The sequence below is a fragment of the Chaetodon auriga genome, chromosome 15 (assembly GCF_051107435.1).
Source record: "Chaetodon auriga isolate fChaAug3 chromosome 15, fChaAug3.hap1, whole genome shotgun sequence".
Classification (NCBI taxonomy): Eukaryota; Metazoa; Chordata; class Actinopteri; order Chaetodontiformes; family Chaetodontidae; genus Chaetodon; species Chaetodon auriga.
Window position 1 is genome coordinate 6,508,238 of NC_135088.1, and position 14,480 is coordinate 6,522,717.

The 14,480-nt window shown below is 46.6% G+C and overlaps 1 protein-coding gene across 7 annotated transcripts in view; it reads right to left on the reverse strand.

The window, feature by feature from the left end:
* The window catches only part of tcf7 (transcription factor 7), a 68,831-nt gene that overhangs the window by 30,042 nt on the left and 24,309 nt on the right, over window positions 1–14,480 (reverse strand). The window lies entirely within an intron of this gene.

Here is a 14,480-nt window from a genome sequence, read left to right on the forward strand (position 1 = left end):
AGCTGGGACAGACATGTGTGTACCTGCATGTGTGGGACACTCACACACACACACACGCTCGCGTAAGATCGAATAACACTTGCAGCATCTTTGAAACGGAAACATGCAGCTTGGTTAAAAAAATAAAAAACCCCCAGAAGATTTATACACACATGTTCAGGTACACGCACACGAACGCACTGCACACACACACACACATGCGATGGAGGGAAAAGTTCACCCACCCTTTAATTTACAGGAGTCGAGTTACCCACCCTTTGCAGGCTGACATAAATCGTCAGGGAATAAAGTACAAATCAATAGTAAATACAGGGTTTAACTCTGTGACTGCCTGAGCCTTGATTTATTCATTTTTTTAATAGGAACATACGTGCTCTTTCAGAAGTCTGCTTAGGACAGTCTGAGCGGGGGTGAAAACACATTTTCAGATGGAGGATCTGCTTCACACATTTTTCAAGCTTCTGAAACACATCGACGCTCTGCAGCGGCCGACCGTTCGAGTCCAGCAGCGGGGACGTGATGAAAGCGCCGCTCCATGTGCGCTGACGCTGGGAAACAGGACACTAAACGGGCAGATCATGACACGGCGCAGAGCGCGGAGCTGCCCTCAGACAGCTCTGGTCATTTTGGACGCCGCGCTGTACTGGACGGTGTAGCCTCTTTAAACTCCCTCTGCAGGAAACACCTTCCTTAATACTCTCAAACTGATGTCTCTATTTAAAAGTACCTTGAGAAGTTTTCTGCCACTAGGGGCGCTGTGGAGCAGTGTCTTCACGAGCAGGGCCCTGCTTAGTTTCTATCGTTCATGCGCATGCGAGGACACGCGTGGGTGACGTGTTACACGCTCGCTGGTTTCAGGCTATTCGGCTGAGCGACGGTTACAAATAAAGTTTTGTTTCCAAGAAAATGGCAAGTTACCTTTAACCTGAGTGGCGACTTCAGACAGAGACAGGCGGCTGTATCAGAGCTCTAAATACACGCACACAAGTATGTTCATGTGCATCTACATGCATCTATGTTGACTGATGAGTTATACTCATTAAAGAAACTCACTTCATCCCATCAATCACTTCATTAACTGGGGATTTTGCTTGAATACTTTTTATTTTTCTTCTTCACACGTTCAAAAGTTCATGCGAAAGCCTCAAAAGAAGCTTCACCAGTGGAAAAAAAGAGACCTTCAGTGCAGCTCTACTGTACATACATTGATCATGTAAGCAGCCACACACACGCGCTGCCAAACAGCCACCGCAGCAGCACCGAATAATAAACCTCCTGTTTGTTGATTACATCAAAGATGTAATTACTTCAAAGACGCGATTACTTTAAAAATTCCAATTAGATATCAGCACCTCTTTATGTGCGTCAGGAAATCGTAAATGTAGCCCTCAGTCTCTCTGTAGTCTAATTTCACTTGAAAGGCCTTTGATTTATCAGCATATTGTTGCTGCCTTTTATCTTCACTCTATTTGAACAGAAATCTGCTGCTGAATACAAGAGTTAATGGGATCTCAGACATCACTTGTTTGTAACGACGGCCCTCCACCTTGACCCGGACACGCACACACACTCGTACGTATGCATTTCACGTACACATGTGTGCAAAGAAACGCAGTGGCGTGCTCTTGAGTGCGCGCACACACACACACACACACACGCCTTCATTTAGAGGACCTTATGCTGATAAAACACCTCTAATGTATTCTTTAGTTTTCAGATGACACACTAAGTAGATCTCTCTCTTTTTATATTTGAAGCGGAAATTAAAGCGTCCCCTCTTTTGTTCCCTCCTCCCCGAGAGCTTTTGAGTCTAATGTCTTTAATCTCACATTTCACGGAGATGGCACATTCAAACCACTCATTCGCTCTCTTTCTTTCACGGTCATCCTTGCCCTGGTGTGGCGGAAATAAAAAATAATAAAAAAAAAGGAATAAAAAAACAGTTGCGGGGCATTAACGGCGGATTCACCTTGCTCTCTGCAATCCTTTCAAGTGGCTGCAATCAAACTGCTTTGCAGGAAGGGGCTCGCTCACAAAGAGATCTGAGCACGACGGCGTCATGTTTTGCCATCAAATGAATCGGGATTGCACTTAATAAAGCGTCCGTCAAAGACAAACGAAAACAAGCATTTACAGATGGCGTTCAGTTGCGTGATTTGTGAATTAACTCTTGCAACAAATGTCGTGTTTGAGAAATAAGCCGGTGGCTCCTTTCAGGGAATAACCGCTCGAAAAACGTTCAAACTTTCATAGACTTCATATGATGAACTTGGTGCCATTTGAGCAGTAAACTTAAAATGACTGAAACCTTCAATGCCCGTCTTTAACAGAGAATTTGTCGTGAGAAGGTGGAAACCTCTCATGACATTTTTTTTTTTTCCTCCCTGGGTCACTAAAATGAAAGTGAAATAAAAGACATGAGAAAAAAAAAGTTCTGAAATCAAGCATCCTTTTCCACTCTGACAGTCAGAATCCTCTTGGGGTGTTTTCTCATAAGCACCTGTTCAGTCCGTCGGCGGCCCCGCGGAGCGACTCGGCGTGCAGGTGAGACGCGGCGGCTCGGACGCTCGCCGCGAAGCTAAACGCGCGCCGAAAAGTGGAGAGTCTGAAAGCTGAGGCTGCGTCCAAAGCCCGACGGCCGGCGCAGTGAGGAGCCATCACTCTACTGAGGATTCAAGGAGCTTTTCAGTGGAAAAAAACTATTTCATCAATGATTATTTCACACAATGTGTTTTTCTGTCTTTGTCAGAGTAGTGCAAGACAAATGTCAAGGTAGCTGGAAGTGGAATTTTTTTTTTTTTTTGCACCTCTTCAGTGTCCTTTAATAGACACAAAGGCGCTGCTCTAAATACAATTCTGCTTCATCTGAGAGGTCAGGGTAAGCTGTTTGAATGTTGAATAACCGCACACACACACACACACACACACACACACAGTGTACACACATGGGTGTTGGGGTCTGTGGGTGCACAGGAGGGAAAAAAAACCTCTGAGTCTACAAGCGCGGTAAAATTCCCCACACCTGCACGCAGAGAGAAAGTGCACAAGAGAAAATGAGAGAAACCAAGACAAGACATGCAGAAAGAGAAAGAGAAAAACAAATGTGAGCAGGGGGGGAATACGAGGCGGCGACGCCTCACAGAAAACCCGCGAATGTCGCAGAGCATCCGATCCCACGGAAACTTGTGGATCGGACCGGCATCAGATTCAACGTGATCGGATTTTATGGAGGAAGGTGAACGCATGCGACACGAAAAGGCTGAGATGTGGGAAACACCTGAATTGCGTGACATTGAGTCGACCAATTTTGAAACTGTCCCGGATGACTCAGACAAAAACATTGATATGATTAATATGACTCTTAGAAGTTTGCTGACTTTCTGAGGATGAAAATTTGGATTATTTGCCAAAAAACCTCTTTGGTTTTGTCACAGACAGCAGAAATACAGCACGTTTAGTAACATGAACCACATTTCATGGATTATGACTTTACTTTTATTTAAATATTTCAGCACTTTTACTTGAGAACTAATTGAAATGGAACAACTCCCATAGTGCAATTCTCCAACCAGACTCCTTGTATGATTTCTCTCATTTTTCCTCCACTGCTTCAATTTGAAAGTTCAGTTTAAAAGAATACAACTCACACATTTCAAGGATTTTTTAACATTGCAATAGCCTAAAATTAAACAAACAATGATAAACAATGATGACTTCTAAATATTAAATTCATACACAACTTATTTGTTAAGTAAGAAGTTTAAAAGATTGTGTTCTTGGTAAAATATAGAAAAAGTCAATGCAGATTTGAAGCACAAGGCAAGACAGGACGCAGGAGTGCTGCGCTTCGTAGATTCGCATTTCCACTTGTGTTCAGCACATCCACCATCACCCCCAGTACCACCAGGGTGACCTGCTCTGCCCGTCATGACCCCCCACAGCCCGTCCTACCCCAGCAGTCAGTCTTGAGTAGTGAGTAGGTCTCCCAATCTGGAAGTCATTGCCTTCTCCAGAGTCAGGAGCCCAAAATGAGAGCCTCTTAGTTGGAGGTTTGGGCAACATCAAAGCGCAGGCAACCATAACAACGCGGCTATGTTTAAAAAAGGGCCAAACACCCCCCCAACACGCCCGCCCACTCCCCAATTACACACACACACACACACACACACACACACACACACACACACACACACACACGCACACACACACAAAAGCTCATATGCATGCATGAATGCATGTATGCAAGGACACGCCCAGTGCTGCGCATGCAAATACACACACACACACACACACACACACACACACACACACACACACACACACACACACACACACACACACACAGCACAGTCCACTGCTGCCACACACCACTGGAACATCTGGGCCGCGGCCATGATGAATCAGTAACCACTGTTTGTAGCTAACAGACAGAAACGCTTTGTGTGTGTGCGTGTGTGGACGTATTACTATGCATACTACGCTGAAATGTCGCTCACAAACAGCGAGTCCGGTTTCTCCTCAGCGCCTTTATTTTGACGTCCCTGCGAGGACGGAAACTTGATCCCAAACGTGGGTCAGGAAGGACGTCGCAGCGAAAGTTAAGATCTGTGATCAGTGTTTGGTTCTGATAAGGAAAACCACGTTCGTTTGGAGCGAGAGAGGAAAAGATGGCGAGAGAAGAGGGGATCTGAGGGGGTTCAGCCCTCTCGGGGAAGTTTACATCTCCTCTTGGTGGATATTTTATAAGCTGGTTCCAGTATTTTTAGACCATGTATGCCATAATAAATAAATTAATAGTGGATTCAGCATTTCACCACCAGTGTTTTGTTCCTGGCAGTGTGAAGAAGGCTTTGGAACTTCATGCTAATGATTTACAGCTACTGCTAGTACTACTAACGCTGTACTTTTAGTAGTGGAGCAATGCTCAAAACAGCATTTGTTTTACAGACTTGCAGCTGAAAGACTCGTTCACAACCTTTTCATCTGAGCCTGCCGCTCCTTTTCCATCCTTTCTAATGCATGATTCATTTCTTTAAAGGAGATCTTTGCACAAGCCTTCAGCTCCTCTGCACGCTTATGGCAGCACTGTGCTTTAACTGCTCCGTCTGCCAACACTTCTGCTGCAAGGCTGCAGAAGGAAGATGATGCAGGAGTGATGGCGGCAGTCGCAGTTGCAATACGAGTTAAGAGAAAGAGAGAAAAGGGGCAGGAAAGAGTGCAGAGAGATTCACTTTTCACACTTAATCTGACATCACAGCTCAGGCTCCATGCGGTGAGAAAACCTCCGGGCTCTTTCTGAGAGACGGCGCTCGGCTCGGCTGCAGCCGGCTCCGGGGGACACGGATGTGACTGCGTGCAAAATCAAATCCAGCCAGTGCGATGGCATTTCGAGATGAGTTATTGCTCTCTTAATGAGTGGACGGAGACAGACAAGCAGGCAACTTTCTCCTTCCAGACTGCGGTGACGCGCTCGCTCGGCAGAAGTGACCTCTAATGATCGGTGCTGAAGCGAGCTAATTAATGGTGTACTTGTTTATTCCTATCAGAACGTTCCACAATTAACAACTTGTTTGTGACATTTGAGCAATCATCCGCAACAAAAATATTGACACAGGGAGACGGGAGGAAATGAGGCGACCACAGAGGACATAAATCCTCTTTGAGACACACTTCCTCCAGGGCTTGGTTTACTCAAACAATAGATACTACTTCAGGCCACAGCCATATTTGTCTGTCTTGTGGGAGCCTGTTAGCAGAAGGGAAAAAAAAAAATCTAGCGGTTTGATAACAGCATTGTCAAAAAGGCACCAAGGGCTCGCCGTGGTGGAAAAGGCGTCTGTGTTTGCATTTATTCTCAGACAATCCAGATTGTTTCCAGTGTGAAATGTCAAACTTCCACAACTGTGTTTATCTGACCTGATTTATCTGGTGGCTGCGGCTTGGGATGAGAAGTTTTACCCAATCAAGAGTGACCTTTCGGTGAATCTCCTCCTCCACGAGGGACGGATGCACCGGGCGTCAGAGCTTTGGTTTTGTTCTTCTTAAAGATCCCCTGAGCGATCGCGATCCCGTCTGCAGGTTATGTGGTCTCGTCCCCCGCCGAGATGACTGAGCGCGTCTGTCTCTCACTCATTGTGAAACCTTTCCTGTGCGGCTGCCGAGGACAGCTTTCACTCACCCGCTCAGCCTAAACACCACACCATGCGGCAAAATGGGAAATGCCGCCACACATTAAAAAAAAACCCCTGCAGTGACGCGCTTCCTGTGTGCCAGTATCTATTTATTACAGAATTATGGCCGCCGGATACCACAAGAAAAGAATCATGCAGGTCGCGGTGAAAGTTTTTAACCCGCTCAGAGATGTTCAGCAGACGGTCGGGAGCTGTGCAGCAAATCAGCACGCGCAAAGCGACGAAATCATGAAGGATGCCAGCATGCATGGGAAGTTTCTACGGTGGGACTGTCCGACAACGCTGGCGACCTTCAAAGTAAAAAAAAAATAACCAACAGAAACATCTTGAAAGAACAAAAGAAAAGAAAAAGATAAATCTGGAAAAGCATTTTAGCTTTTGTTGCCTTTGCAGACTTCAGTCGTGCTCATGACGGCGGTCTGACATCAGCTGGAAAAGAGGAGGAATAACAGAGTAATTCTCCCAAAGTCTTCATCAACGCAGCCATCAGTCTTTGTCTTTACATCTACACCTGCCAACAGTTTTATACGTCTTTATAAGCATGAGAAGACGTTCCAAATGAAAAAGGAAACACACGGTCGGTGCATGTTCTCTTGGCATGTGTTTGCAGCCATCAGGGCGTTGACGAGGCGGTCGCACATGGCTGACTCTACATGTATGCCAACTGTTGTTGAGTCAAGTTTTGGGGAAGCAGACGACTCAATCAGCTTACATGCTTTCTGGCCTCTGGGCCACCGGTTCACCTCACGTGCACGGTGCCTTCTGTCTGATCCGCCGCTTTGATGTTTGTATCGAAATAATCTCAACCCCGGGCGCTCGGGTGTGATGGGAGCGTTGAAGGCCACGCAAAAGAAATACCTGCAGGGCAGAGACTGCTGAATGGCCTTAACATCCCTCTAAACAGGAATATTTTTTGGGTTATGCCTTTATTTTTTTCTTTTAAATGCGCACACACACACACACACACACACACACACATACACACACACACACACACTCTGTGGCGCTGTAAGAAATATTAAAGGCAAATCGACTTTTTGAAAAGCGAGATGTTTTTCAGCACAAATTTGCACTTGATTTTATAATTTAAGTGGCCTTTTAAAGAAAAAACAGCCAAAAACCAAACTAACTAAAACATTCAGACGAACTGTGAGTAACTACTGTTTTTTAGTTTGTTCCATGTTGCATCATTTTAAGAAACAGAAAACAGTCCTCAACACTTCCTGAGGCGAATCAACAGCTGACTGAAAACCAGCTTCATCAGATTATCCTGCTTCACACGGCCGAGGCTGCTCCTCATACTCAGAGAGACTGAATGAATAAATACGACTACTCTATAATACCACCAGGAGCCAGTTCATGGACAGGAGGAGGAAAAAGCAGGGACACCAAACCAAACCCCACCAGACGACGCACAAACCAGCAGACGCGCTGCGTGGACGAGGCCAGTCATCAGATGACATCAGGGACAAACCAGAGCCCCGAGGCCGCTGTCCAATCAGCTCATTCCTTTCATCGTCCCTCGGAGAGATCAAGCAGTCCGACTCATTTAAGAACCATCCTTCACCAAGATTACGGCGGTTGCGGCGAACACTTCAGAGGACCGGTCGTTCATCATCACTGATGACTGGTGTCCACAGGGGGGGCTGAAAGGGTCTCCTCAGAGGCCCCGATGCAAAGTGGCCAAAGTGGCGACCTCTGACCCTCACCAACCTTCAAACTGGCTGCAGACCAACATTCATGAGAATAACTGCAGTTTTTTGGTTTTTGGTAACTGGTTTTTATTCAGTTTTTTAAATTGCACTAACAGTTCTTGACCCGCGCTTCACCTGCGTTTTCATCCATTTTTCATTCATCCCTCACAAACCCGACACTCGGAGCTCTGCAGCAGCCTTTCAGAGGACTCATCCATGGCAGGAAACTTTAAATTTCACAGTGAAAAGGTTGATAAAAATAGCACTTTTCTGAAATCTTTGAAAGGTTTTACAGATTCTTTGAATATGTAAAATTGATTTACTAATATATTTCTGAATCATGTCCAACTGTCAAGGCTACAAGCTGAATCGGTGCTGTGTAGCCGCTGCTTTGGAGGAAACTACTTTCCCTGCCAATAAAACACACTTGAATGAAAGCTGACTGGAGGAAGGGACCAGTGGAAACAGGAGATGTAGAGAAGAAGGAGATGGAGGAGGGACGCCATCATACTGATTGTTTTGTTTGACGCATGATATTAAATGTATTTAAAAAACGTTACAGAATCTGTAAAAATACTCCCATTTCAAAGCAGAACAGAAGCTGAAACCAGTGAGATTTTGACATTTAACCTCGAAGACTGATTAACGACGAAGCGATGATTGTGGCATTGATTACTGCTGCAGTTGACGGACTAATCCGCTAATTGTCTCAGCTGTAGACTGAAGAAGAAGAAGAAGAGACGGAGGAGGGAGACGACAGAGGAAAGAATGGAGTGATGGGTAGATGGATGGATAGCAGTGTGGAGGGAGGGCTGGATGTTGCTCTGTCTCCCCCTCTCTCCTTTCATGTCCTAATTTATTCTGTCTGATTAATTCCTCTTACCCCAGCGGCTGGAGCGATTCCTCTGGATGTGCGCTGCGCCCCACCTCCCAGCAGCCCCTGCTCTCCTCTCTCTCTTTCTCTCTCTTTCCACTGTACCTTTCTTCCCCTCTACCTCTCTTGGCCCACCTGCTGGGCTGGTCCCCTCTCTGCACACCATGCAGCAGGGAGGAAACAGAGCAGGCATGGGGTAACCATGGCAACCTCACCCCCCCCCCCCCCCCACCACCACCCCAGCCGCAGGCCGCAAAAAGTCCCGACTCTTGATCTGAGATCTGTTGCCCTTCTTGTATTTGTGTAGACGGAGGGAAAACAATGCAAAGAGCAACGTGGATGCAGAGTTCAATCGTTAAAGGGTCAGTTCACCCAAAAATGACACAACTGAAACAATATATTTAATGTTTTACCTCATTAACTATAAAATCTGCTTATTCTGAAGTTGATGCAGCAGCGTGTTTCAAACAAGTCGGGACAGGAGCCACTACAGACTGTTTGGATCGTTGCACAGGTGAACAGGCTCAGTGGTAACAGGTGCTAGCATCATGATTGGCTATGAAAGGAGCATCCTGGAAAGGCTCAGTGGCTCACAAGCGAGGATGGAGCGAGGTTCACCACGTTGTGAACACATGATTGTATGAAGGATGTTACTGCGTGAGCTCAGGAACACGTCGTAAAACTGCTGTCAGTAAAAACAGTTTGTTCGCAAATGACTGCGTTGTGTTTTTATTTATGTTTTATAGAGCATCGTTCTTGGAATCAGGGCTGTAATTTTGGTTTTATGCGACACAGTTATGATTTGTCATTACTAGAAGAAAGTGGAGAAAATGCAGCTTGATTTTTGGGAGTTAACCCTTTCGCCCACAGTCTGCTACAGAACTGCAACTACTGGTCTCAATTATATTAACAATGATCAGAATAATCATTACAGCTGTTAACTGGTGACTATCTTGATGTCATTTTTCAGGTACTGGGAGAACTGGCTGCTTTTCCTCATCTTTCAGTACAATAAACTGAATATTTTGGGGGTTTTGACAGTTGATGACATCATCATATGAATTGAACTGAGATGATTGAGTTGGAACCTCGAATCATAAAAATCGAACACAATCTAACTCCGACTGTCTGCGCCAGAGAGCAAGAGGTTAAATGTGCTAACGAAGCTCGGCAGGAGGATCATCTGCGACCAAACTGCTTCTATAATGAGCCTGAACGCTACGCTGCACATTCACGACCAAAAGAAACCGATTTCACAGTTAAACCCGGAGAATTTTTAAGGACACACTGCTTCTTAACTTCTTCTGTTAGTGTGTGCAGTCGGACTGTTTGAGAGGCTCAAAATGGATAAATAAATCCAACGTTACATGACTCCTTTGAGCTGGAGCGAGCAGCCAGAGAGCATCAGATGGACCTGAAAACTATACTCTGGAGTTTCGTCCAAACACCTGGAAAAACAGCTTCAGTTTCGCTCTCGACGCTCATTGATGGTTATAAGTGGTTGTTACCACAAGTGGTTTGGCTTGGTCTCGGGGGATATGATGCTTTTCTCTATGATGGATAACGCCTGCAGTCAGTTACTGTTACGCAGCTGCATCGGTGTCCTTGAGCGAGACACAGAGGGCCTGAGGTTAAGAAAGAACACGTTTGCAAAAAGCACGTTCTTCCACATTCGATTTCATTCCCTCAGGTTGTCTTTGCTGATTTTACGACGCTGACAGACTCTGACTTGATACCGTTTGACTGCTGGGAAATTTCTTCATGAGAAAACCTGCTCAAACTCAGGGTTTCGGTGCATTTCGGCCTCAAAGCGAAGTGGATTTGACTTGTGCTCGTGAATCTGATCACATAATATTCTCCCCGTTCAGTCGTCGCCGCCCTTCCCTGGTGTGTTTTCTATCAAAGCAAAGCAGAAACGCCACAAACACAATTTGACTCTTTCGGCCGAGTGCTGGGACGCTCTGTGTATTCACTCCAAGACATGATGGTGAGACATATTTCTTTTCTCTCTCTCTGCGATACAGAGATGCACTTCATGTGTCTGGCAAGCCTCCTCGCTGTAGTTTGACTGGCTTGAATTATAGATAGGAGACGCGAGCCACCCGCTGCTTGTTTGTTTGTTTGAGTAAGGGGGGGGGGGCAAGAGGAACGGAAAGAGAGAGATGAAATGGGATGGAGAGCGCGGAGGGAATTAAAGGCAGAAAGAGAGGAAAAAAGGGGGACGGAGGAAAGATGGACAGAAGGAGGCGGCAGGAGAAAGGAGAGGAACCGAATCCATGAGTTTGAATCTCAGGTCGGGAGTTTTGACGTTGAACTAAAACCACTTCATTCATCCTGAGCTGCAACATCTGCTGTTCGGTGGAACATCTGCATGATAGCAGCTTGAAACGCTTCTCCACTGTGATTTTAAGATGGTTTCAACTGTGGTGGAGTCATGTTGAACTTGGCCTCCTTGACGTCCGTTATGGCTGAGAAAAAAAGGGCTCATCGCGTACGGGAGGCGCACGAGAAAGGGTCGCGAAAGATAAAAAGAGTCAAGAATCGGCAGCAGGGAAAGAAGTGAGCGACGCAGCGACGCGCGCTGCCATCATGGTGGCAGAAAACAGCCCCATTAAGAAGTCGCCATACCCGCAGCCATAATTGTTTGTTACCGAGCGCTGCCTTACATCATCGACCGCCTGTCCCTGCGCTGCACCTCAGGGGCGGTTCTTCTCAATCCAAGGGGGAACCCTCCTCTGCCCATCCAGATCACATTACACAAGGCACAGGGCTGTGATGTGGCTTCAGACAGAGAGCGTACAAACCCCGGCCCACAACCACACGGCCCAGCTCAGCGCAGGCCCCGTCCTGCGGTCTCCTCGCTATGAAAGAATATTTTTGAATGCCTCGTACATTCCCTGACTGTTCCCACCCCCCTACATGCTGCTCTCATTTAGATGGGGTTTTTACGAGGGGGGTGGGGGCGACGGGGGGGGGGGAGGGGTGACAAGTTGTTCTGAAGGGATGTGCGCTGCGTTTCATCGGGTTTCACTTCTGGACAGAAGGTTCTGGTGCGTTCGGGTAGGAGCTGGACGGACCGAGAATCACTAATCAGTGTCAGGGCTGAGGGTGGGGAGCAGATTGTTTGAGTTTTCCTTCTCGGAGGCATTAATCAAGTTATTGGAGCGAACTCGCAGCCTTTATGGACTGCGAGCAAACTCAAGAATTAACCGAACTCCAGCCATTGGAAGAAGCAGCTCCGGTCGTAATATCGCTATGAGTGACGACTTGGTGTCGTATATCAGGCAGCTCCCATCTGCACAGACGAGTTTAATTCAACCCAAAATATCATATCGTGACTCTAATGTTGCTGATACAGATGAGGGCTGAAACTAACGGTTGGTTTCATTAGTGATCAGTCTGACGATTGTTAAATGGTTTCATCTATAAAAAAAAGCCTGTTGTGATTAAAGTCAGCCATCGGTGATGTATTCAGACCGCTCGCTCTGTTTGAACATCGGCCCAAAACCAAAAGATATTCAGTTTACCTCCTTATATAACGACGGAAAGCATCAGATTCCATCGTTGCGGCTCCGTTACGGACCTCAAGAAGTATTCGCCTTGCGAAGGAGCTGCATCACGAGAACAAAAGTGACGCTGCTATCAGAAACTTTCATGGAAACGAGGCAAAGCGAACTTGCTGCGCTGATGTCTGATTCCAGTCGGCTTCAGAAATGCGTATTTCTTTCTCCACGGTGCTTCATTTGGATCGGGGTGGGCAGCTGCGGCGTGTTGTGTTCGTGTGCTGTGTCACATTCACTGCAAACATTTTGTCTTTCCTGTCTCAAGGCAGGAGCAGCACAGGTGTAACCAACAACATTAGCGATGGCTCGGTTCAAATTAGGTGTCCTATTAAGCCACCATGCACATTATCAGGCCACTGGAGCTGGGACGTCTAAATGGAATTCAGCCATGATTAATGTTATTAGCCACACTTGTGTTTGACACTAGTCAAAAGGTCAGTCGTGAAAAAGGACAAATTAATTTGAATCTCCTCCACAATAACACACACACACACACACACAGGCTGGTGGGCAGCTTGTTTATCATCGCGGGCGTGATAATGCTGTTCAGCAGACATGTGCTTGATGCCTTTTAGTGGATCAAAACCAGGAAATTTGAAAAGCAGGCTAATGAAAGCAGGCAGGCCAGCGGGTAAGAACTGCATGTGGAGGGAGAGAAAGCCAAAAACTACAAAGCAGAGAGCTGCAGAGAGGGAGGCTCGGGCAGACAGAGGGGAGGATGCAAACATTAACGTACAGATGCACACGTAAACACAGAACAGGATGCATGTTTAAACAGGTGGATGAATAATTGAGATGCTAGAATTGCTAAATATTTAGACAAATGGACTCTTACTAATGGATGAGCTCAAAGAAAGAGATCCTCCACGCACACACGCACACACACACACACACACACACACACCCCATTACAACATCGTCAGCCCTCACCTTTTCATCCGTCCCCCTTCTCCACATCAATTAAATCTCTTTCCACTGCCCAGGTCTGGTTCTGTATTAGCGCCCTGCCTTCCTTCTCTGGATCTGAACGAGTGTCTCTTTAATCTTCAGGAGATGTTCCCATTGATGGGCCTATTGATTTGATGTTGCGCCAGCTGCTTTTATCTCCAGGAACTCAAAGAGGTGCTGGAGAGAAGAGATGCACTCCCCGCCACGTTTAACTGTGCAGACTCCGGCTCGTCCTGCTGGACAGTCTGTCTCATCGCGAGGTGGTCGCAGCTCTGAGGACAGATTTTATTGTTTTCTTTTGCAGTTAATTAGCTAGTCGGTTACCTTTTTTTAATATATTTGCCCACTTAGCCGAAAATCTGCTCCACGGCTGTTAATTGTGTCATTAATGATGCTGTTTCACCGCTGTTTTCTCACATTAAGTTATCAGATTTCTGTGACGAAGGCAGGTGTTGCTGCTAAAACCGTGACGCAGCTGCAAAGCTCCCACAGACATACAACTAGTGCCACACTAATAAAGGCACTGAGCCTTGTAGGCGAGAATACATCTGTCAAAGGCGCAGAGATAAAGAAATGACACCTCAGAGTCAATCAGCAACCCTCTGTGACCCCGAGCTGGTTTTCTATTTGAATCTAGAGCTTCAAACGGCTGTGACGAGAGGCAGAAAAGGCTTTTCTCTCAGTTTGGGGCAATAAACTGCGTTGAGGATTTCGACATGGCACAACTCCGCTGGAATCATCTGTGTATGTTGGGAGAGCGAAGCGAGGGCGCTACCATCTAGCTGACCACATGTGGAGTCTGTCCAAACCCGTTGGAGAGCCAGTGCTGGTCGTTCCACCGCAGAGCTGCATGCTCAGGCCCAGGGGGCCTCGCTGAGCAGCGGCATCAGAGAGGCCGCCTATCACCACTCGCCATCTCTGGGGCACAATGTTCTCTCTGCCGTGCCGTGTGTGTCAACGTATTTATGTGTTTGAACTGGATGAGCATGTCCATGCGTTTAGATGTGTATCCATTTATTTCCTTTAGCCTATTTAGGAATGTGTGCACGCATGATTTTATACTATGCGTGTCCCGTCATGTGTTTGTGTGCATGTGTGCGTGTGTGTGTGTGTGTGTGTGTGTGTGTGTGTGTGTGGATGAGGGTCCCTCAGAGAGCAGGGCAGGCCTGTGGTTTGCAGAGCGCCTGCCAAGCTGCCCGGTTGGCTAACA